The sequence below is a fragment of the Moschus berezovskii genome, chromosome 6, assembly GCF_049115385.1.
Source record: "Moschus berezovskii isolate FMDL1 chromosome 6, NW_MosBer_1.0, whole genome shotgun sequence".
In the NCBI taxonomy this organism is placed as follows: Eukaryota; Metazoa; Chordata; class Mammalia; order Artiodactyla; family Moschidae; genus Moschus; species Moschus berezovskii.
This window is the reverse complement of record NC_142465.1, coordinates 58,831,039-58,856,384: the sequence shown is the minus strand read 5'-3', so window position 1 is coordinate 58,856,384 and position 25,346 is coordinate 58,831,039. Positions and strand designations below refer to the sequence as shown.

The 25,346-nt window shown below is 37.3% G+C and overlaps 1 protein-coding gene across 11 annotated transcripts in view; it reads left to right on the top strand.

The window, feature by feature from the left end:
* SLC16A7 (solute carrier family 16 member 7) overlaps positions 1-25,346 on the top strand; it is a 217,187-nt gene that overhangs the window by 28,108 nt on the left and 163,733 nt on the right. For 2 of the 11 annotated variants that reach the window (XM_055396364.2, XM_088837070.1), the window contains exon 1: positions 11,975-12,302. The exons of 8 other annotated variants lie outside the window; for them this stretch is intronic. The gene's annotated coding sequence lies outside the window, so the exon portion shown is untranslated. Of the gene's footprint in view, positions 1-11,974; positions 12,303-25,346 lie in introns of those variants that run through there. One more of the 11 variants, XM_055396362.2, reaches the window with a different exon arrangement.

The window sequence follows — 25,346 nt, the reverse complement described above, 5'->3', positions numbered from 1 at the left end:
TTCTTAGGGCTGCTTTGTGCTTGGCTTCACATACTGATTGTAGAACACCACCATGTTCTTTACAGTCTTCTCTGGGTAAAGGAATCCTTGAAACAATCCATGAAATCAAACACTTCATCTGTTTCTTCCCAGGCCAAGTGGCCGTTCTCCTGTTCAAATCTGGTTAAAAGCATGGACTGTGCCACATAGTCAGAGATCTGTTGAAAAACAAGGACTGCAGCCTAAATTTCAAATACCAGAGACTGAAGTCTATATTCTTGCCTAAGGAAACACCTTGATCTTTGAACCTTTATTGTGTTGTTTTGTACAGGGCATTCGCTGTACTAGTTTGTTGTGGTTATAAAACAACTAGCAAAACAACTTACATTTGTATTTATTTTCTAATAAATAACTTTCTGATAAACACATTTATTTTCTAATAAATAAATTTCCTTGGCCCAGAAGCTGAAGCCCTGCTACTCTAGAGTGGATTATGATGGTGGTGGCTGCAACCTTACCTAGATTTAAGGTTATCAGCCATCATGCATTTCCATCGATGGGGCCATAATCCTGATTCATGGCATGAACTCTTCCTAATTATGACTAGCAATACTTATATGTCCTCTAATATTTAATCTGACTTGAATGTCCCATTTCCTTTGAAGATGTCTAATGCTATTTAGTTGTATCAGAATTGCCAAGCTGCTAATTGTTTTTCTCTCATTCTTAGATTACAAGGACCTTGAGAGGTGAAATCACATCATAGTTTCTTGAAATTTACACGCAGACTGTTCTGCATTGTTTATTTCTTTCTGGCAGACAGAGTCAACTTCTAGAATCATTGGCATGTACTCATACTGCTATCATGTTACTGTTTGACATATCGAGATTCTAATTAATAGCTAGTTTAAACTTTTTTTGAAGTTGTTTAGTATTTTTGTTGTTTTTTAATATACCACAATAAAAGGCCAAAATTCCTTAACTGCTTCTCTTACAATTTGGTTAAAACTAAGACTTAGTTCAAATTAGACAACTTGGGTATGTGGTATGAGTATAGTTTTGTTTCAGTGTTTAAGGTACATAAACACAAGTTTTGTAAATTTGTTTTTTTTTAAATATGAAAAATTCTTTTTTCTATACAGAAGGTAGGAAAGTATGACTTTCTTTTTTTTTTTTTTTTAGTCTCTCCATTTGGGCAAGGGTCAGAAAGTGGATGGTACACAGAGAAATACCTACTCATGTTAATTCAGGGATAGAAATTTGTCTTTGCATTGAGGAAATTTCATTTCAGTTGTATTTTCAGTATTTCCTCATGTTTGTGACTTTATCTACATTTTCCATTCCACCCTCCAGTCACACACATCTTGTGTTCTCCAACTCTTTGGATTGAAACAAATATGAAATTAATTCCCTCGTTACCACCACATTCTACACTGGCATAAATGGCCTGTGTGCCTCCCAAGTCTGTGTGCTCAAGTAAAGTAAATTGTTAAGTAAGCTAGAGAACTGTCTTTTAATAAAGGATAAGCTAACATTAGAAATATCTATTTAATTACATGTTCAAACATTATTATCAGCCTACTTATATGTTGCTGTGATGCTGTTCAAACCAGTGTAATCTTCCTTCTAGGCTGAAAAATATGTTGTCCCCCTCCTACTCTTGCTGATTTAAAATAGAACACAGAAATTTGTCAAACATTTCAGTCTAATCTATTTCACATATTGATAGGATAAATGAGACTGTATTTATTTTGGTCATCAAACAGAATGGAGAACCCGATATATCTTTTAATCATTTTTCTATATGATTATCTTTTTGTTGGTTAGGAAGAGTCTTTATATACCTCATGTATTCTTTATGTATACATATAAATAAATTACATGTGTATATAGACATTATATATACCTTCCTTCAAGTTAAGTCTTTCTTTTTATCTTCTATATAGCATCATTTGCTAAACAGTGCTGAATTTTAATAGCTAAATTCATCAGTTATTTTTGCCTTCTTTTTTGTTTGTTTAACTTGTTATTCCTGGCTTAATACATCCTTTCCTGGCCCCAAGGTCAAAGATACTATTGTAGATGTCTCTTGGTTCTGTCCAATAGACTTGTATGCAATGATGGAAATATTTTATACCTGCCACTGCCCAATGTGGTAGCCACTAACTACATGTTCCAACTGAGCAACTGACATGTGAACAGTGTGACTGAGGAGCTAAATTTTAAAATTTAATCTCAATTAATTTACACTTGAATTTAAACAGCCTCTTGTGGCAATTGACTATTGTATTAACTAGCTCAGCTGTGGCATTGTTTTATCATGAAGGGTGATTATGTTCACCTTATGTTCATTTTTCTTCAGGATGTAAGGGGAAAACTTAGTCTCATATTTTCCCATATGGATGACGAGTTGGTCTAGAGCAACAGTTTTTTTTTTCCCTACTGATTGATAGCACCAGTTTTGAAATTAAAATACTTTGTGGGTGTGTGTGTGTGTTTCCTGACTTTCTGTGGTATTCCTTGATGAATTCATCTGTCCTGGCACTAGTGTCAATCACCACAGCTTTATAATGAGCCTTGATATTTAGTCATGCGCATACCACTCTTCTGGAGAAGGCAATGGCAAGCCACTCCAATACTCTTGCCTAGAAAACCCCATGGATGGAGGAGCCTGGTAGGCTGCAGTCCGTGGGGTCGCTAAGGGTCGGACACGACTGAGCGACTTCACTTTTCACTTTCACACATTGGAGAAGGAAATGGCAACCCACTCCAGTGTTCTTGCCTGGAGAATCCCAGGGACAGCGGAGCCTGGTCGGCTACCGTCTATGGGGTCACACAGAGTTGGACACGACTGAAGTGACTTAGCAGCAGCAGCAGCAGCATACCACTCCTCTGGTTCTGTTTCAGAAATAACTTTGCTATTCTTGGCCTTTGATCTTTCAATACATTTTAGACTCAGGTTTTCAGGTTCCAAAAAATGGGATTTTTCATTACAGTCGAATCCATGCATCTACTTATGATACTGAAACTTTCAATTCATGAGAGTGATTTATCGCTATTCATTCGTGTCTTCTTTCATGGCCTCTGTTTGCTTTTAATCTATGAAGGATTTGATATAGTTTGTTATATTTTAAAGGAAGAACTATTTCTTGAGGATGCTATGTATGTTGCTTTTTTAAAATCACATATTCTATCTAACCTCTGATATTGCTATCATTAAGTATGATGTTACAGGTTTTTGTTTAGCTTTTTGTTGTTATAGATACCAGGTTAAGACATTTTTCTTCAGTTTTTAATTTGGTAGAATTTTGAGATGATTTTAAAATTTTACTTTATTGTGGTGAATTATTATAATTGATTTAAAAATATTTACTGATATATTGTTTGTCTTTTGGCCTCACGTATTCAGAATTGAATTAAAGACTAATCATAATCTTTAGGTTGTGACATGCTCTCATCATTCACAGCTGTTTAATTATGTTAATATAATTAAAACTAACAAACCCACCAACCAATTCAAGAATTAAAATAGTAACAAAAATCTAAACTTACTTGTATACATCCTCCTGGTCTCATTCTTTGATTATTATCCACTTGTTACTCCTCCCCTTCCCAGAGCTAACCACTATTGGAAGTTTTATATTTTTTTATCCATTTGCTTTGCTTTGCTTTTGTTCGGTTTTAGTAAGTTATATTTTGATAAAAAATTTTTTTTTAATGTTTAGTTCTTATACAGTTCTTCATGGTCCCTTACTCTTTAATTATATTTTAATCCTTTCCTATTTAAAGTGTACTCAATTTATATGTTTAATTTAGCTATCTAATGTATTTATGGGTCAGATTATACATCTGTTGTTTGTTCTGGTTTTTGCTTAATAATGCCTTGCAAATGAGTGTCAGTTGGATCTTCATCATTTGAGAATTATTTGAAACTTTAACTAAGTTGGATTTCTAGTTGAGAGAATTTGTATTTCCTTTTTCCTGGGTCAGGGACATTACCTAATACTATAAGCTGTTTTTAGATGTTTGAACCACCTTGGTAGTATGAAATTGGAGGGCAAAGTCATGTGAGGGATTACTGTTGGTCACGAATCCTCAGGTGATATTTTTTTGTTCCCTATCACCAGTGCCAAATTTAGAGGCAGACTGGTTCCTTTGCAGTTGCCAGCTGTGTTGTGTGTGTATGTGCAGCATTGCAAGCTTGCAAACTTATTTCTGGTACAATGACGATAGTTTTATTGGGTCACAGGAGAGCATATCACCCTTTACACTTTCCATCCCTGGCTGACCTTGGATTGTGTGATCTATTGCAAACACCCAAAGGCTGTGAAATCTCAAGTCCAGGTCTACCTATTTCATCAAATGTCCCAAGAGGAAACCTGAATAAAGTAGTCTTAACCACTTGGTTTCCCCTTTCAGTTAGTTTCATTTACTGGATATTTCTTACTTTCTTTCTCGTTGTATGTACAAAAAAATAAGCTACTTTTATGTACATAAAACTTCTGTCCTTTTTTACGTACATTTTTTAGTTGCTTTCAGTGGAGGGATTTTTACACTGTAAAGGACAGAGACTTGTACAAATTAAGTAATAAACTCAGTAATTGGAAACCCAGGGGATTTTTCTTGGAGGCTAATTTCAGGAAGTCTGTTAGGTCTGGCTGGAATGGTAACACAGGCATGATCTTCCCCACAGTCTTCTGATTTTCCTTTCTGTTACAGTGCGAAATTACCTCACACTTTCAGGGTCCAGCACCGTCCAACTGACTCAGTCTCTCCATGTATCACTTCAGATTCTTGAGACAGAAGATAAACTTGTCTTCACCTCACCTATAGATGGTAATATGGTAGTATACTATTTAAGGACAATATGCTGCAATGGTTAGATCAATGGTTCTGCACGCAGAAGCAGCTAGACTGGCTGGATTTGAAGCTCAGCTCCAAATCTTTCTAGCCTTGTAATCCTCGGAAACTTTCTTCATGACTCTGTGCCAGTTTCTTCATCAGTAAATGAGAGTGATGATAATAGTCCCTACCTCATAGTTATGATGAGGGTTAAATGAGTGACTGCATATGAAGAGTAAAAAGCAAGAGTAGTACCTTGGATATAGTGGCTACTCAATGACAACCCACTCCAGTGTTCTTGCCTGGAGAATCCCAGGGACGGGGGAGCCTGGTGGGCTGCCGTCTCTGGGGTCACACAGAGTCGGACACGACTGAAGTGACTCAGCAGCAATAAGTATTAGTTATTTCTTTCCTGTCCTCACTTGATGTAAGCCCTGGTCTAACTGGCTGTGGCCTGGGGTTGGGAGCATGCGGTACCTAGGTATGTTCTAACTAGCAGGTCTACCTAGGCTTGTTCCTTCATCATCACTGAGAAGCAGGTTGAAAGAAAGAAAGGCAATAGCAAATTTGCCTAATATAGATCGGTGAAATAGAAACAAAACAATTTGTCAGTTTGGGAAAAATGTTTTTAATATTGTTTCATTTATATAAAGATGTAATTGAATAGTGGGGCTTCCCAGGTGGCACTAGTGGTAAAGAACCTGCCTACCAGTGCTGGAGACAAAAAGGACAAGGGTTCAATCCCTGGGTCAAGAAGATCCCTTGGAGGAGGGCATGGCAACCTACTCCAGTATTCTTGCCTGGAGAATCACATGGACAGAGGAGCCTGGTGGGCTACAGTCCATAGGGTTGCCAAGAATCAGGCATGACTGAAGCAACTTAGCATGAATGCAAACATACTTGAATAGTAGAATTGTTACCTAAAAAGATAGATTAAAAAAAAATACATTGACTGATATTTATTGAAATATCTTATGTAGCATCTTACACCTGAAAATTTTCCTATAGCAATTAATCATATGCTTATTTCATTTGTTTATTTATTTTTTGACTTCACTAGGTCTCTGTTACTGTGCGTGGGCTTTCTCTAGTTGAGGGAGCTGAGCCGACTCTTTGGTGCACAGGCTTCTCACTGCTGTGGCCTCTCTTGTGGAGCACAGGCTTTAGGCACATGGGCTTCAGTAGTTGGAGCAGAGGAGCTCATTAGTTGTGACTCAAGTGTCCTAGAGTGGGTGGGCTCCAGTAGTTGTGGCACATGGGCTTAATTGCCCCACAGCATGTGGGATCCTCCTGGACTAGAGATTGAACCCGTGTCCCCTGCATTGGCAGACAGATTCTTATCCACTGTACCACCAGAGAAGTCCAGTTATATACTTGTTGACAATCTGTTATGTATGAAACACTATTATATAGGAGGAGCAAAAATGATGTAAAACAACGTATTAGTAGCTGTAATTACGGATTATAGAAGTAGAATCATAAACATTTTATAGAAGAAAGTTTATTCTTTGACTGAATAATTCTAGGAAATCCTTAGACATTTCAACGAATCATTTTCTCTGTCCTTTTAAATGACTGAGTTTGTTTTTGGTTTTTGACTTTTTTTCTTTCTGGTGGTTTTGTGTGTTTTTTAAGAGATAAACACGTGACATAAAAGTAAAGGTCTGGACTCAGCCTAATTCCCCACAAATTAGTACATGGAGTTATGTTCTGGGCTATTTCTAGGCCCTTGGTTACTTAAAAATGAGTATGTGATGTGCCAAAGTCACTCAATCGTGTCCGACTCTTTGCGGCCCCATGGACTATATAGTCCATGGAATTCTCCAGGCCAGAATACTGAAGTGCATAGCCTTTCCATTCTCTAGGGGATCTTCCCAACCCAGGGATTGAACCAAGGTCTCCCGCATTGCAGGTGGATTCTTTACCAGCTGAGCCACAAGGGTAAATAAAAACTAACCATGATTTCATTTGTATATTCTTTTACGACTGATCCACCCAGTTTTTTCACTGATTCATCTCATTAATTCGGTGAGGTGGGTCAATAATCCTCTCCATTTTACAGATGAATACAACTGAGGGATTTTCAGTGACTCACAATCACATAACAGATACACAGGAAAGAGAGCTGTTAATCAAATATAGGATTCCTGAATACAAGTTCCAGATTCTTCTGACTGCTTACCAGTAACCAGTGTGGTCACAGAAATGGATATATTGCTCTCAGTGTGTTAGAGAATTCTCCTGAATTCAAGAGTTTTGCCAGCTGATGACAACTTGGTTAGATTGAGAAACCGGGAAAGCAAGTCTGATAAAAGCAAAAGGGATATAAATTGTAACCAGGAGAATTTTAATTCCTTTGCTACTGAGTTAAATATGTTTAAACTTTCCATCTGAATATATGCTATGTGGGAGTTCAATGTGTACCAACAAGAGACAACACTTACAAATATTATTTAATATTGTTTTTTTTCTAGTCGGGAGAACATGGAAAGGAGTGCGTGAAAGTTCTCGACCTTTACATGAAGAATGTATAAATTAATTCATGTTATTACTTCAGTTTCACTGCTGAGTTACCTTGTAAATAAAACTTTCCCCTCATTAGAAAGGAAGCCAATCTTGAACTTCCACATGGGTTTCAATCACTTACATCTTGCTGTGCTGCATACATCGACCTGGAACCCAACAGAATTTATGCACAATTGATGATTTTAGCTAGAAAGAATATCCCATGGCTTTATGTCACAACTTCAACGATGAAAACATTGATTTTTTTTTTTTTTATGTTTCATTAGAAATGCATTCCTTTAGAAGGACATAAAATTTGTAGGCCACTGTTTAGATTTCAGGGTGAAAGTGAAGTGAAAGTCGTTCAGTTGTCTCAAACTCTTTGGGACCCCATGGATTATACAATCCATGGAATTCTTCAAGCCAGAATACTGGAGTGGGTAGCCTTTCCCCTTCTCCAGGGGATCCTCCCAATCCAGAGATCAAACCCAAATCTTCTGCACTGCAGGCAGATTCTTCACCAGCTGAGCCACAAGGGAATTCCAAGAATACTGAAGTGGGTAGCCTATCCCTTCTCCAGGGGATCGTCACAACCCAGGGATCGAACCCAGGTCTCCTGCATTGCAGGCGGATTCTTTACCAACTGAACTGTCAGGGAAGCCCTGAGCTATAAAGTGAAAATCCATTTCTTCTGTAAACTGTGTTATCATGCAATTAGCTATGCATGTGTATCGTGTGTACCTATCTTTTGGTTTTTATTTATTTATTTTATGTCTGATGTTTGTCATTAACTTTACTGGAGAGAAACTTCAGCCTCCTGAAGAGATTTCTTACCTTAAAGTAAAAAATTGTTTTGCCCACAAACCTTCAGAGGAAGTTATAATTAAACATGTGTACTCCCTTTGGATAAATTTGTCATGTTTACCCAGTTCCCACTCTTATTAATACATTTATATACCTTTAGACAATCTTTCTCCCTGCCTTGGTTTCTTTCCCAGGCTTTACTTTTTCTGTCACTTAACACTGATTGTTTCCAAAACCTCTGCTTTTGTCTTTCATTGCTCATAATTTCAGTGACAAGCTGGTGGTTTCTGGTCTACAATTCTTGCCCTGACTGACCTCTTGTTGCAGTCCTGCATAGCTATTGCCTGTATGGTGTCCTTCCATTCACACTGTACCAATATTGCTGACCCATTAATAACCACCCAGTCTTCCACACTGGGAACACCAAGGTCGTTCGGGACATTTCTTACCATCTAGTACAACCAGTTTTTATCAAACCCTTAAGACTGGAGCTATATCCTTGATTCCATCATTTTTTCCCATTCCTGATGCTGCTACTTTACATATGTTTACAATTTCCCACTTAAACTACGCTGCAGTCCTTCTCTATGCTGCTTTGTAATTCTCCGTATTGCTATCAAAGGAATTTTACTGAAAAACAAATCTAATCATACCTTTTCTCATGCTTCCAAACCTATATTGAACTCCCTTTACTGTTGTTATCCTCATCTTTCCTTGTTTTCCTTTTGCTCTCAAGCACCAGCATCATATATTTTCAGTCTCCATTCCTGCCCCTTCTGATCATGTATCCAGTGATCAGGGTCATCGTGAGCTAAATCAGGAATCATGCCTCTGAACATTCTACTCTTTATATCTGAATTTACTTCTCAAACCAACTGTGTGTCTTTCATGTCTCAGTTCAATTATCATTTCTTCTATGAAATCATGCCAGTCCCATATGAAGCATGTATTGCTTTCATAAGAACTTAATCTACCCCGTTGTAACTTTTAGCACATTTGACTATAATTGTCTACTTATATGTCTATCTCCTTCACTAAGTAGTGAGGAAAAAACGCATCATTTCTGTGTGTGTGTGTGTGTGTGTGTGTTTTAAGCCACATCGGGGATTGAACCTGTGTCTCCTGCATTGGCAGGCTGATTCTTCACTGCTTAGCCACCAGTCCCCCTTCATTTTTTATACACCACTGGTCCTCCAACAGAATGATGGCTCCCTGTGGTGCTCTCTTTCCTTGATGGGATGCCTTTCCTCTTAGAGAAGCTCATAGTCCTTGCTTGGCGCTCAGCATTAAGTGGCATATATTGGTTAACTAGTGAAACACTCAAACTGAGCAGACTTTCTGCCTTTCATAGATTAAAATGTAATATTGAACAGTATTTTGACATAGTTGGAAGATCATACTTCAGAAACACTGTTTACTAGTGTTATTAAAATTGGCACCTTGCAAACCTCTTTGAATCTGTTTCCTTACCTGCAAAAACCTGGTGGTGAAACCTCTGATAGCAGGATTGTTACATAATGAGTGAAACACACATTGAGATTTCTCCGCTCAGACTGGGATGCTCCAGATAAGTCAGCTCCTTTCTCCCAATTGATGGCTATGGACTAAACAGTGAAAATGATTCTTACTAGCATAGAATCAGATAGCACCATGAGAAAACCTAACAGAGTGACTTTGTGACCTCGAGTTTTGAACGTTACTATGTTGATGGAATATACATGCGTTTAATCGTCAATAATTTTTTCACAATAACAGTTTCATAATAAACTTGTAAATTTAGACTTGTACCTTCCCAGGTGCTGAACATTAAGCTAATTCTCTCATAAAAGGATTAAATGATTAAAATCAGTGGTTTCTTGGTATCCATGGGGGAAGGCCTTCAGTTTCCTTTTTGTCAAGTCACATACTTAAAAACGTAAAATGTAATACATTTGTTTTGAGGACAAGTAGCTGGAAGACTTGACTGTATGTTTACTGTATTCTTTTTAAACAGGAGATATTTATAGCTATGTTTTAATTACTTAGGTAGTCAGCTTACTTTTGATTAAAATTCAAAACTTAGAAATTTTAAATTTAGACTAGTTTTAAGGTTGAGGGTGAGGTAGAGATTGATGGAAATGTGTTTTCCTACTGCATCCATTTGGATTCCTGAAGAGTTTGATATATTACAAGGCTATTTCTTCAACAGTTATTAGGAATTGGATTTATTTTCTTCCTGAGTTTAGGCTCATAGCTCAGGCAAAGACATAAGCTCTTCTGCTGCTAGAATAAGCCTTTGGGAAGAAAACACATTCCATTCTGAGCTTTTGTTTGTAGCAAAATGTCAAGTCAGTTACCTATTGAACATAAACCTCAAGAATTCTGGGAAATCAAACCTGAAATAGATGGAGACAGAGGCTTCCCTGGTGGCTCAGTGGTAAAGAATCTGCCTGCCAGTGCAGGAGACACTGATCCCTGATCTGGGAAGATCCCACGTGCTACGAAACAACTAAGCCTGTGCACCATGACTGTTGAGCCTGTGCTCTGGAGCCCGCAAGCTGCAACTACTGAGCCCCTGTGCTGTGACTTTTGATTGCAACTATTGATGCCGGCATGCCCTAGAGTCTGTGCTCTGCTACAGGAGAAACCACCACAATGAGAAGCCTACGCACCAGATGGAAGAGTAGCCCCACTTGCTACAACTAAAGAAAAGCCTGTGCAGCAATGAAGACCCAGCACGACCAAAAAAAAAAATAGATGGTGACATCTGTCAGGAGAAGAAAATTGGTATCGGGTTTAACAAGGCCTAGTAATGCAGTTATGTTAAGATTCAGATAATCAACAGGAAATATTATGGTTCATGCTGCATTATTAATATTATTGTATATAAATTCCTCGCTAATTCATTTCAAGCATGTATTAAGTATTTTACTCAAAGCATTCTACTACATAGAGGTTTTTGTGGAGATATATGTATATATATATAAAGAAAATCTGATTCATGATCGTAAGGACGTTAAATGAGTGTGTGAGTGTGTGTGTGTGTATTTGCATGTTTATGTGTGTGTGTGGGTGGGGGGGGTTGGGTCATGGATTTTTTGTTCAAAAAAAAACAAATAAATGATTATAGTGTAATATAAGTACAAAGAAGGCTACACAAGAGAGAGAAACAGATCTGAGAAGGGAGTCACAGGTTGATGGGAAGGTAGCTTTGCATCTGAGCCTTAGAGGTAAATAGTTGAGTGAAAGATACACTAGCAGAGAGAAGACTGAGGCCTAAGTGCATAGGCCAGGAAGCAGAAGGTTGAATTAATTTACCTTCATTGTAGTTTATGTGGATTGAAGTAAAATTCGAGCGTGCGTGCTGTTTCTCAGTTGTGTCCGACTCTTTGCGACCCCATGGACTGTAGCCCACCAGTCTCTTCTGTCCAGAGGATTCTCTGGGCAGGAATACTAGAGTGGGATGCCATGCCCTCCTCCAAGGGAATCTTCCCAACCCAGGGATGGAACCCATGTCTCAGGCATCAGCAGGCAGATTCTTTACCACCAGCACCACATGGGAAGCCCTGGGAATAAAACAGATTGAAGCTAAATGGTAGAATTTGGTATTATTTTACTATTAGAGGTGTTAGATTCAACAGGGTGTGCATTTAAACTTGTAACTTAAAGTGGAAAAGGGAGGGAATCCTGTTTCCAACCCTGATTTTTTTTAGATTCTTTAAACTGATCTAGGTTTCTTGGTCTTAATATTATTGATATTTTGGACTGGATAATTCCTTTTTTGGGGATGTTTAGAGGCAGCCCTGGCCTCAACCCAGGGCTAGGATTAGAGGGAGGCAAGGGAGGCAGGTAGGCCATGGTGTTTAAGGAGGCAATCACTCTCGGGGTCATGTGAACTTTAATCTTGAGTGTGGATAACCCTAAGAGTGAGTAAGTGCCTCCTTAAATTTGGAGCTCTGGGCACCTCCCATGCCTGTCACAGTCCTGGCACTGCCACTGTCCACTGGAAGCCAGTAGCACCCTCCCAGCTGTGACAGCCAAATAAGTCTCCAAATATTGCCAGACATCCTCGGGGAAACAAAACCACCTAGGTTAAGAACCACTGCAGTTTTACTGGAATAACAGCATATTTCTTTTTCATTTGTAAAATGGCAAGAGGAGCAGCCAGCAGTGTGATGGAATTCAACTGAAAGGTAGCAACTAAATACAGATGGAATTTGGGCTGAGACACACTTGGGGAGTAAGATTTGAAGAGAGAGCTGTGGGAAGAGGCTGCTGTGATTAATGGGCTGATAGGCATTGGCATTAGGAAGAGACAAGGGTTTGTATGAAAGTTACCTAAAGGTGAAGGATCCATCCTGCTGTTAATAATCTACCTGACTTCTAGGCCTCGGCTGCACTGAAGAATAATAACTCTGCTGTCAGTCTTGAGGTCGATATGATGAGACTTCGAACTATGTTTTCCTGGTCCTTGTACAAATGCTCAAAAAAAAAAAAATCTACAGCATGCTTGTGCTTTATTTTCTTTTTATAAAACTAGGCTGTCTTCTTGGTTAATACATCATTGTGTTTATATTTGCTATTATCAATTCTACCCTACCCTGCTCTATTCTATATTCTTGGGCTCTGGGGAAGCTGTTTGGGCTTGGGGATATGCAGTTTGTGCAGTGTGGTTACTAAGGTTACAGATACTTAGACCCTAGCAGACTACTAACCTTATCAGTTAGTATGAGATCACAAAGGCATGTCATATTATACATGTTTTCATGGTAAAGGTTAGATACAAGTGATATGGCTAATTAATGTTTAGCAATGGGGTTTGAAGCCTAAAATTCCAAGGGCCTCATATTCAATCATATTCAAGCACATAACTCCATATACTTTTGTGACACTTACCACAAAAGTTGCTCTTTGGTGATAATAAATTAAACGAGTGTTAAAGCTCACTCACGTCTGCCAGGCAGTTTCCTGTGTGTTTTATTTGCATTTATTGTTCCAGTAACCTTTGGTGGTGGTTCATATTATTATCTCCATTTCATGGATGTGGAAACTAAACTTAGCCAGTTTCTTTAACTTGCCCACAGTCACAGGGTTAGGATCACTTGATTCCAGATCTGCCAACTCTTGAGTGCATGTTCTTAACTGTTACTTCAGGGCTACATGTAAATGACCTTGTAGGTTGTGCAGGGCACAACTCCAGGTATCCCAGTATACACTGTACACATTAGTGCTTCAAGAGTGTCTTGGTAGGTACACACACAAAGTGAATTCTAATGCTTTGAAGTATTATTTCCTTTTAAATTTTTATTGAGTGGTATACAATGAGGGATGGGAATATGAGGAGTGATTCCCTTCCTTCCTGCCTCCTTCCATCCTTCTTCCTTGTGAGGACAAGCCGAAATGTAAATTCCTTTGAGGAAAGGATGGGATTCAGCTGAAAGACTCTTCCTTACCTAGTGTAATTTCCCAAATTCTAGTGGAGCTGATGCTCTTCGGGAATGAAACTACCTCTTTAGAACTCTCCTTCAGCTAGTGTTAGTGAATATCGTATAATGCCACCCGAGTTCCCTATCTGGAGCCTGAGGCTAGAATATTCTCTCACTGTTATTTATTGTTGTCATGGAGCCATTAGCTTTTGCCATTAGAAGCTATACTTATACTGAAGGTGTTACAGTTGGATGTATGTGCTTCAAATTCTCATTATAGGCTGCTGACCTCTCCCTATAAATCTCATCTTGGAGTTATCAGCTTTCTACTTGTTGGCTCTAATTGGAAAGTTCTTTGCTATATCCAGGTACAAAATGTACTATCAGAGCTGGAATTTCTGCCCCTTATTAACATTGCCTTTGTGACTTATTTCCTCAATTCTCTTTCCACTGGCAATCCAGCTGAAACAGATTCCTCGGTTTTATATAAAAAGTGAGCTTGTGGTAGAACACATTACAAATCATACAGTGCAATAAACGAGAGCACAGTCTAATATTTTTACCATTAGAGAATATTAAAATGTCCTTTACTAATTAATTTCTTGCACACCACTTTTTCACTTAATACTCTAGAAATAAATTCATGCATTTTTCATCAGTTTGAAACTCATTTTACAGTTGAAAATCCAAGTGTCAGATATACAATAGAAAACTCCATGAAGAGTTTGCAAGGAGTTGTGTTATAATTTCCTGAAATATACCTACTCTTCAGATGGTGTCTAATTTTATGGATATGGAAACTAAAGACTGTGTGAAATGGCAAAGGGAATGTTTGTGACTTGATTCATCTTTCCATCAGAAAAAAATATTTCCCTGAGCAAACCCTTTAGAATTTCCAGATATTTAAGCTGGTGAATTTCTCAGTGCTGTATCACTATATCTTTTTTTTTGAGATAGGAAGTATATATATCAAATTTAGAAACTCCTGAACTCTCAAACATTCCTGTTCTAGGATCTTTATATATGATAATAATGACATACTTGAAATCAGTGTTACTCTGAAAAATTTACCATAAGTTCATACTTTATATTTTCAGTTTCAGTTCAGTGTAGTTGCTCAGTTGTGTCCTACTCTTTGCAACCCCATGGACTGCAGCACGCCAGGCCTCCCTGTCCATCACCAACTCCCAGAGTCCACCCAAACTCATGTCCATTGAGTCAGTGATGCCATCCAACCATCTCATCCTCTGTCGTCCCCTTCTCCGTCTGCCCTCACTCTTTCCCAGCATCAGGGTCTTTTCAAATGACTCAGCTCTTCACATCAGGTGGCCAAAGTATTGGAATTTCAGCTTCAACATCAGTATATATTTAAGTTTTTAAGCAATTACTTCACAAATTTCAATCAAAAAGCACTTTGAAACAATTGTGTAGGGTATGCTGAATGTGAATTTTGTTTTCCTTAGGTTTTATTTTTTTCTATTAAAAATTGCTTAAGCAATTTGTAAATAAATGAAGTGCAAACTTCATGATGCTATGAGGTAAATGATCAAAGCTGCATAATTTCTAAATTAAGACCTATGTAGAATTATGTTATTACCAAGAAATTAAACATGAATACTTCCTTTTTCCTCAAATGAACTTATTTTCCCTAGCATTAATATTGAGAAACAAAGAGGAAAAACTTTAATTTAGAAAATCTTCATTATTGAAATATGACATTAATCACTCTCTTTTTTGCTAATATATGGAACAAAATTTTCTGGGCCTCTTATGATTAAGTTACTCTACAGAATATTTAGACTATGTGAATCTCTTTTATTTGGTGACAAAATATGTGTACAATAAAGGAATTTATTGCAGGATATTGTTACTTTGGGGCTTCCTTGGTGACTCAGGTGGTAAAGAATCTGCTTGGAATGCAGGAGACCCAGGTTCAATCCTTGGGTCAGGAAGATCCCCTGGAGAAGTGAATGGCTACCCACTCCTGTATTCTTGCCTACAGAATTCCATGGACAGAGGATCCTGACCAGGTCCATGGGGTTGCAAAGAGTTGGACATGGTTAAGTGACTAACACTTTCATTTTTTTTCATTGTTACTTTCAGAATAATAGGGGTGCTCAGAGGATTCAGCTGAAGATACAATAGAAAAGTTAAAAGATAAACTGAGACATATCAAAATTCTTAGGAATTTGAGCAAAAAAACTATAGGAATTAGCACCAAACCAGAAGTGGTTAAGACAGCTCCACCAAAAGGTCCCTGTGGAGAAAATTTTATAGAGAAAAAGCAGAAGCAAAGTAAGGAAATTATCACCTGCTTACAGCTCAAATTATCACCTGCCTAGTTGGCAGTTTCTAATGGGTTGTCTTTGGTGTTTTGATTTTATAACTGTGAGGCACAGGCTTAGATTTTGGTGTGTTTACATAGACCTCCATAGCACATAGACCTCTACAGTCTAATGGTGTCCCTGCTTAATTAACTTAACAGATAGTACCCACTTTGGATATGTATTATATTATGAATTTGATTACATGGATTTAAGAGAGATTTCCGCTTTATGTAGCACCAGACACACTAGGTTAATCCAAATATTACTCCTTGAGTGCATAGACTTGATACATTATTTTTACAGAGAATATGTAGATTATGAGAAAGTAATTCCTGATTTCAAACAACTTAGAAATTTTTGTTCCTATTTCCAAAGTGGGTCTGTACAAGTCAAGTACCCCTGACCTCTTTGCTCATTACTTTATATAGAAAATGGAGACCATGGTTAGGAATAGTCAGCTTCCACCTTTTGAGTATTAAAGAAGAAACTATGACCAACCCATACCACTCAACTGTAAATCTATTAATAGTCTTTTCTGGTTTAGTATTAATAGAAAGGTTATCTTTGTTTCGACCTCAGTTTGCCCTTAGTAAAAAAACGCAGTTCCCATTCTGCTGTTTTTGTGTGCACATTGGAAGACAAAGGAAGAAATGTGTCACAGAAATTGTTTAAAACGGATAAGTTTAGGATACCATAAAATGTTAATCTGTAATCTGTAGAACCCGGCATAAATATCTCATGCTCAGAGGACATTAACCAAATGCATTTGGGAACAAGAGGATTTTTTCCCACCAATACTTTGAATACAATAATAATCTGATCTTTTATAGTGACTAGTCATTTCTTTCTCTTTGCCTTCCTGCTCTTTTATCATTCTCTTTCTCCATTTCCTCCTTTCTGTCTTAGCATTCCCTTAGAAATAGTCACTGCCTTTTTTGAAAGTTGCTATTATTTTCCAATCTTGTGATTCTTATTTTATAGGAACTATGATTCTAGACAGAGGAAGAGTTTTTTTATAAGTAATACTTAAAAATTTTTTTCTTTATCTGTTGTCTATCATCATCTATCTATCTATTTATTGGCTGCAGGGGGTCTTTGTTCCTGCGTGCGAACCTTCTCGGGCTGCGGTGAGCAGGGGCTCCACTCTAGTTGTGGTGTGCAGGCTTTTCATGGTGGCTTCTCTTGTGTGCTGGAAAACAGGAGTGTGGGTTCAGGAGTTGTTGCCTAGAGGCATGTGTAATATCCCCCAACCAGAGATCGAACCTGTGTACCCTGCATTGGTAGGCAGATTCATAACCACTGCACCACCAGGGACGTCCCTGGAGGAAAAAAAAATTTAAATATATATAAAGTTTTAAATAATACTCTTTTTTGTTGTGTTCCAGTGGGTTAATTTAAAAATATATATATATTATTCATAATACTATGTGTTATCAAATGCCAAGCTGTCTGCAAGTAGTATATTATTTTATTATTTTAATCACCCATGAGATATTTCCACTTTGGAAAAGAAGAAAATTTGACTTTAAGAAAGTTAACTAAATTTTCCAAATGCACATAGCTTGTTAGTGATTAGCCCAAGAAAAGACAGATCCTGACTCTTAATTCTTAAAACATTCTATAAGTAATTCTTAGATGTCTTAGAGTTAAACATTACTAAATATTTTCTCAGTATGTCAAATATAAATATTAAAACCTCTTCCATGATAGTCTTTTATAAAAAGAGTTTATAGGTTTCTAAAATTTAGACTAGAATCTCTCTGAGCTGTGTTTGCTTATAATTAACATAGGAAACATAGTATTAAGTACTTGTATGAATATCAGATTATAACAACAGCAAAAATATTCTCATGTGTTCATATTTTTATAGCTTTTCTATTAACATGTGAGTTGCATTATTATACCTTAGTTGTTGACATAATCTGAATGAACATAGTTCTTTTTTCAGCTTGAAATACTGATATTATATTTCTCAATCTAATGCAGTTTTTATTAATATCTATCATTGGGAAGTATCAACTCAATAAGACACACCTGACCAAATTTTATAATCCTTTTGGCTCATGGGCTTTGACTTTGAAGGCTTTAAAAACATGCTGATTTTGTTTTCCAAAGATTCTTTAGCAATTTCTAAGACTTAGTCCAGGAGTCGAGAGCTACTTTTTCATCACGCTCTTGCAGTTCTTACCATTTTTCTTTGATCTTATCATTCCCTATACTGGAAATTAGTTTTTAGTTTGTTCTATTAGTTTTTGTTTGCTGCAGTGTATTGTTGTGCCCCTGTCTTATTTCTCTTCTTGTAATGTTCTTACAGATATTATTGTCTATATGCAATAAAACAAACACAAAGACAACCTAAAATACAGCACAGCTCTTTATGAGAGGGAGGATGTTGACACCATGCTGTATAGCCAAAGTGATGCAGGAAAAGACAAAGTTGCCGACAAAGAATGGCAGTCATTGTCATTGGCTCATTCTTATCAGGGGCTCACAATTCATATCCCTACTTAGAGCATCATCAACAGATGCTAACCCATTTTTCAGCCTCATGCCAAATTTAAATGCTTATAAGGAAACTCAAGTGGCTCAAGTGGTAAGAATCTGCCTGCCAGTGCAGGAGCCCGCAAGAGACACAGGTTTGATCACTGGGTGGGGAAGATCCTCCAGAGGAGAAAGGGACAACCCACTTCTGTATTCTTGCCTGGAGAATCCCATGGACAGAGGAGCCTTGTGGGCTATAGTCCATGAGGTTGCAAAGAGTCAGACATGACTGATAATGCAAGCACATGTATGGACACTCAGAAATATCACTAGAAACAGAAGAGTAGTATTAGACTTACAAAATGTGTAAGCAGACCACAAGGAAATTTGTGATTTACTCTGTTTTTAATATTTGACTTTTGGGAGAGAGTGGAGTTCATGATTTCAATTGATACATTCTATTTAAATTTTGGTGAATATTCCTTTTTTGTCATTTGAAATAATATCACATATTAACTTGAAATTTGCACCCTGCAGAAAAAGAAATCTTAGAATTTCATTTTTGGGGTACTTCCCTTAGTACAGTCACCAAGACTCCATGCTCCCAATGCAGGGGATCTGGGTTCAATCCCTGGTCAGGGAACTAGATCCCACATGCCTCAGCTGAGAGTTGGCACGCTGCAATGAAAAGATCCCCATGCTGCAACTAAGAGCCAGTGCAGCCAAATTGAAAAATAAAAAAGTCTTGAGAATTTCATTTTTCCAAACACTGAGATTGTTCCTTTCATTTGCTACAAGAAATTAAATAACTGAAATTCTGAAAATAACGTAGCGCTTTCTCTGAAATACTCTTGGGTTCTAACTATCCAAAAAACATGAGGATCCATGCCACCATTGGCTACTAAAACCACTTATCATGCCAAATGTTTGCAATTGTGTAGGATTTATTTCAATGATTGTTTTTTCTTTTTTACCATTTGACTGACAGATATAATGAAAGTCATTGGCAGCCATTATCAAACACAAGTGCTGCCATGTATTTAACAACCGAAAATACCCACCTTTCATTTTGGCAACCTAATAAAAAGCCTGATGTTCTAAATGTCTTCTCAAAAAACATTTTTTTAAAGAATATTTTGGTACTTAAACATAGTCTCCTCAGAAATCTTTAAATTAATGTTGTAGAGGTTTTTTTTGTGAGGAGCTGTGTGGAGCTATGAAAAATGACATATGTGCAAGTTGAGAAGTCTAAAATGATTTCTAGTTGAACAAAACATTCAGGGCAACATTTGTACAGAAATATTTTTAGTAATATCTATACACGCACATATCTAAATATGTGTGTGTGCAGTTGATTCTTGAATAATAGGTGTTTGAACTGCTCTAGTCCACTTATAGAGGGATTCTTTTCAATAAATACATATTAGAGCACTACATAGTCTGTGGTTGGTTGACTCTGTGGATACAGAATCTCCAATACAGAGGAACTTGGGATACAGAGGCTGATTGGTTATACTGGGATTTTCAGTCACACAAAAGCTCAGTGTACCTAACCTCTCCGCATTGTTTAAAGGTGGATTGATATATATACATTTTACTTGAAACAATCTTGTATAAACTCAGTAAGCTTTTTCTCTGCCTTTAAATTAGAACTGTGGTAGTTGCCAGAATATGTTAATACCTTGAAATAGCAAATCTAAAATACTAAGTAAATTTGTATACTGTACTTACCTTTTCCATTGCAGAGACCTTCCCTGTAATCACATTAGCTAAAGGAACCATTTCTCCCAACCCCTTATTCCTATGATACTTAAAAAAAAAATTGCTTCATACAAGGCAATCCTTTTAATTTGTCTGCTTGTATCCCCTAGTAGGGCAGAAACATTGTCTGTTGATTTGCTGCCAAATTCTCCTGAGTCTAGTCTTCTACATAACATGCATTCATGCATTATTCATTCATTCAAAAATATTTCTTAGAACTTACTTGGCTTGAGACAAACAAAAATGAAGTCCCTGCCCTAATGGGATGGAAAGCTTGTATTAAAAAGGAATAGTTTTGATTGTTCCAGATTTATTTTATAGCTAGACAATAGTTTCTAGGGCTCATATTATATAGATGTGAGAATAGGGATAAAGTTAGTCTTTTTTTCCCCCTCGAATGTTCCTTTTACGACTTATCTACTTTTATCCCAGTGAGTCATTTTAGTATGGATGCTTTTGATTTGGGGAGAGTCACTGAACATTATCGGTTATTGCTGGCCCTTACTTTGTCCATTTGTGAGAAGAGGGAGCCAATTCCAGTGCTTTTCTACAACTTAGGGCTTAATAAACCTGTATTGATTGTGCCTTCCAATGTGTGTCAGCTTCTCTTTGTAGAGAGCCTTTCTGGCCTTTTCCTAGATGGCACTAATAAAGGCAGTTTGGAGTTTTGTTTGGTGGGAAGATCTGCCGTGATGCTAATAGTTCACCATTTTGTAGTGTCAGTAGTCTCTCCAGGTGACCTGAAGTACTGAATAAAATTTAACCAAACAGATGTTTCTTATTATTGCTTTAAATGGTGTGAAGAAAAAAAGTTTGAATTTACAGATCTTTTAAATTGTAACCGTAATTTATTTTAACTTAAACACAATCTAATATACAGCCTTTCCTATGCATTTTAGTGCTGGAATCATACTTTATGAATTGATCTTACAAGAGCTGCAAAATAAATTTGCTGTCTTAGTGTTTCCTGTATGCTGCTGCTGCTGCTGCTAAGTTGCTTCAGTCGTGTCTGACTCTGTGTGACCCCATAGATGGCAGCCCACCAGGCTCCCCCATCCCCAGGATTCTCCAGGCAAGAACACTGGAGTGGGTTGCCATTGCCTTCTCCAATGAATCTAAGTGAAAAGTGAAAGGGAAGTTGCTCAGTCGTGTCCTACTCTTAGCGACCCCATGGACTGCAGCTTACCAGGTTCCTCCATCCATGGGATTTTCCAGGCAAGAGTACTGGAGTGGCTTGCCATTGCCTTCTCTTTCCTGTATGACTACACTGTTATTTGCTTCTGTGCTTCATACCAACTGTTGGACATGGAATGCCCTTCCTTTTGCCTTTTTAGTTCACTGATTCCTTCTTATCCTTTAAGAAACATTGCTTTCTCTAGGATTCTGTCCATGTGCTTACTTACGTGAAACTGTCTAGTTACCATAAAGCCACACACATTGTTATTTCTGTGTTTTCATAAAGCCACAAGCATAATATTTCCCTTATCACAATTTTCATAATTATTTGTTTCTAGTTTTGCATCCCCTATTTAGTCTGTGAGCTCTTTGATACTAGAGACTCTATTGTGCTCTGTTTTGTAACAGTCTAACCCAGCACAGTGTCTATCATGTAGATCAGTGCCTACCATGTAGATTGCTGAAGATTTTTTGGGTGGTTGTAACAATATACTACAGACTGGGCAGCTTGTAAACAAAAGAAATTTGTCTTTTACAGTTCTGGAGGCTGGAAGTCTGAGATCAGGGTGCAACATGGTCAGGTGAGGGCCCTCTTTCAGACTGCTGATTCCATGTATCCTCCACATGTTGAGGGGGTGAGTTAATTTTCCGGAGTCCCTTTTATAAGGACCTTAATCCCATTCCTGGGGCTTCCTAGGTGGCACAGTTGGTAAAGAATATGTGCCAACGCAGGAGATGGAAGGGATGCAGGTTCAAACCCTGGGTCGGGAAGATCCCCTGGAGTAGAAAATGGCAACCCACTCCAGTATTTTTGCCTGGAAAATTCCATGGACAGAGGAGCCTGTTGGGCTATAGTCAATGAGTCACAAAGAGTCAGACACACCTGGAGTACACAGGCACATATGAATCCCATTCCGAATCACCTCCCAAAGACCCTATCTCCTAATACTATCATCTTATATGTTAGCTCTTCAACATTGAATAGATCATAGATCTATCATAGATGAGAATAAATCATGCTCAGTATATGCTCATAAAGGGATGGATAAAAATTAAAGATTTAAATTGGATCCAATTCTTTATGCAGAGATTAGAGCCTTAAAGAGAATATAGTCCAGAAGGGAGAATTTACTTCAGCAATGATTACTTTTTCCACTGTGATAATGGTTGAAGTTATGAAATACAGGGACAATATAGGGACAATAATGAAATGAAAGCTGCTTAGGGAAGAGTGTTCAATCTAGGTGAGAGACTTGAACTGATGAATTCAGATTGTTGTTATGAAGACCAACAGAGAAGGATTCTTGAGTGATTGTGAAGAATTTGTAAGGAGTGTACAGAGTAAAGAATGATGTACTTTAATTGAAAATAACTTGTTTAAAATTGGAAAAATAGACACGAAAGTGTTGGAAAATTCATTTTATTGTTGTAAATTATTGATGAGTTGTGATTGCTAGCATATGCTCAAACTAGATTTCTGTTGTCAATTTTTAAAAGTCCTTGGATAATTTAGATTTATATAATTCACTTAAAAGGTATATAAAATATTAATAAGTGATAATACCCACCACATTAAGACTTTGCTCCATGCCATGACTGTGCTGCATATTTTTGAATGCATCATCGTTAATATTTAATCCACTGCAATTGTTCACATTTTATAGATGAGTAAACAGAGGGTTAGAGAGCTCATTTCACTTGTCTTTGATCACACAATTTATGAAATGCCAGATCTGACATTAAATTCATTCCATTAAAAATTTTTTTATTTGTTTTATTCTTCTATTCTTTTTTTTTTGACTATGCCAGGTCTTCTGGGGTCTTCGTTATGGCACACAAGGTCTAGTTCCCTGACCAGAGACTGAACCTGGGCCTCAGGCAGTGGGAGTGTGGGGTCTTAACCACTAGACTTCCAGGGAAGTCCCAAATCCATTCCATTTGAGTTGAAAATTTGTGCTTTGTTGCACTACACTGTAATATATCCCAATGAGTCTCTGAAGTATGTATACATTTTCAACATGAGTTTAAAATGTCAAGCATAAATGTATATAATTTAGTTATCTCTTATGTGATCACTCATTCATTCCTTCATCAAACTTTCATTGACCCTCTAGGCACTGAGCAAAACTATGTATACAACATGCTTAATGCCCTTTTGAAATTTATAGTGGAAGAGAAGGCATTTAGAAATATAAATAACTATGTAATAACAATTTTGATAAATGCTATGAAGAAAAATATAGTGCCTTTTGTTAAGTAGATTACAGTGCAGGGTTCACATGTACTTACTTTCCTGTGGGCAAATGTAATTAGATTTACAATATAGCTTACTGTAACCCAAGAAGATGCTTAAAATAGCTCTAGATAAGTGGTACCACAGCCGTGTAATCAAGCCGAACAGTCTGAAAACATTGCTGTTCCAGCAGCCTTGCCACAGCACAAAGGGGATTTTGGTGAATTGAAGAAAACTGCGATGGTATACCTAACAGGTTTTGAAACTTTACCAAATTTCACATGCGTATTTCAACTTTAGAAGGTGACTTTGGAGCTATCTCTGCAATGACCTATATCTGTTCACAAAAAATAATAAATATCCATGAAGTTGACTGTTGCACTGCCCTTTAGAAAGCAGTATCTATCCTGCTGCAACTCCAAGCATGTGGGAGATTTTGAAATAGAAATATCGAGAAGGTATTTGTTAAGTTTGAATATTTGGCTTCATATATTGCTAACATTTGGCATAAAATCTAAATAGCAGTAAAATAGGAAAATTTATATCTTTTAGCACCTAATAAAGCTGAATGGCCAAAATAAACAACTAAAAACATTTTTAAAAGGCAAGCAAATCAAAGCAAAAAAAAAAAAAAATGAAACATAACCAGATGTTAATAACAACTTATGTCCTGGCTTTATTGTAATTCAAAGGTTATGCAGCCTAAATTTCAGTTTCAGACGTTACCTTAGAATTGTATTATAATAAGGTTATAAGAACCTGGTACTTAAGGAATTTGAGAAAATTGCAGAAAAATCAAAGTCAATGATTTCTGTTATTGTTTTTTTTTTTTTTAAGTTTCTCACCAGCAAATGTGTGTTTAGTTTGATTTTTCCTTCTGCCCTTTCCTTTCAAAGTCTATTCATAATTGGAAATCTGGTGATTTCCTGACAGTTGAAGATATTTTTGTAATTATCTGTAAAGTTGAAAGGCTGAGGACTCTATTTATTAGCTGTCAGAGAGCCATTGAAATGTTTTTCATGAAATAAGTGGAAATATGTGTTAAAGATAGAAGAAAACAAGAAATCCAATATCATAATTAAAACTTATTATCATCTATCAACTCTATTGTGAGATACTGTGAGTCTTCCCTATTACCACCTTTCCTGGGAGTTCCTTCTCCTGTCAATACTTTTTAGTGTCCTCTCTCTTGTCTTTCTTCCCTCCTCTCACAAAAGAGGAATTGTTAAGTTGGGTCTTGAAGAATAAATAGGAACTTTCCTAATAGAAAAGTGAGAAAAGGATTCCTTGATAGGCACTGGCAACTGCTAAGGCAGTAAAGACAGGAAGATGCGAAATAGCATGGGTTGAGCTGAAAACGGAATTCAGTGTGGTTAGAATATATAGTGCAAGGGAAGAAATGACAGGAGAGGAGAACGAAGGGGTCAAATCAGATGGCAAAACCATTCACAGACAAGAAGAACTTATCATGTATAGGGCCTATTTGGTGACCAGGAAGGTGCTTACCTCTACTACCAGGGCAGGAGGGAATGAATGAAGGACTCACAGTGGATACAGAAGTGTGCACAGATAAGAACACATTTATGGCATTTCATGCCTGGTCTGATGGTTTTCATTTTCTTTGCAAATAAGAAACCTGGTCAGCCACAGATTGACAGATGACAGGGTGGTTGGGAAACTTGAGGAGAAAGGAAGATGTTTAGAACCGCATTGGAAAGGAGAGGAACGTATCAAGAGATATGAAAAAAGCTTACGGGAAAGTCATTGAGAGTCCTGTTAACAAGTGAAATCTATGAATGTGTATTGGCATCAACTTGTGAGGTTAATTCATGT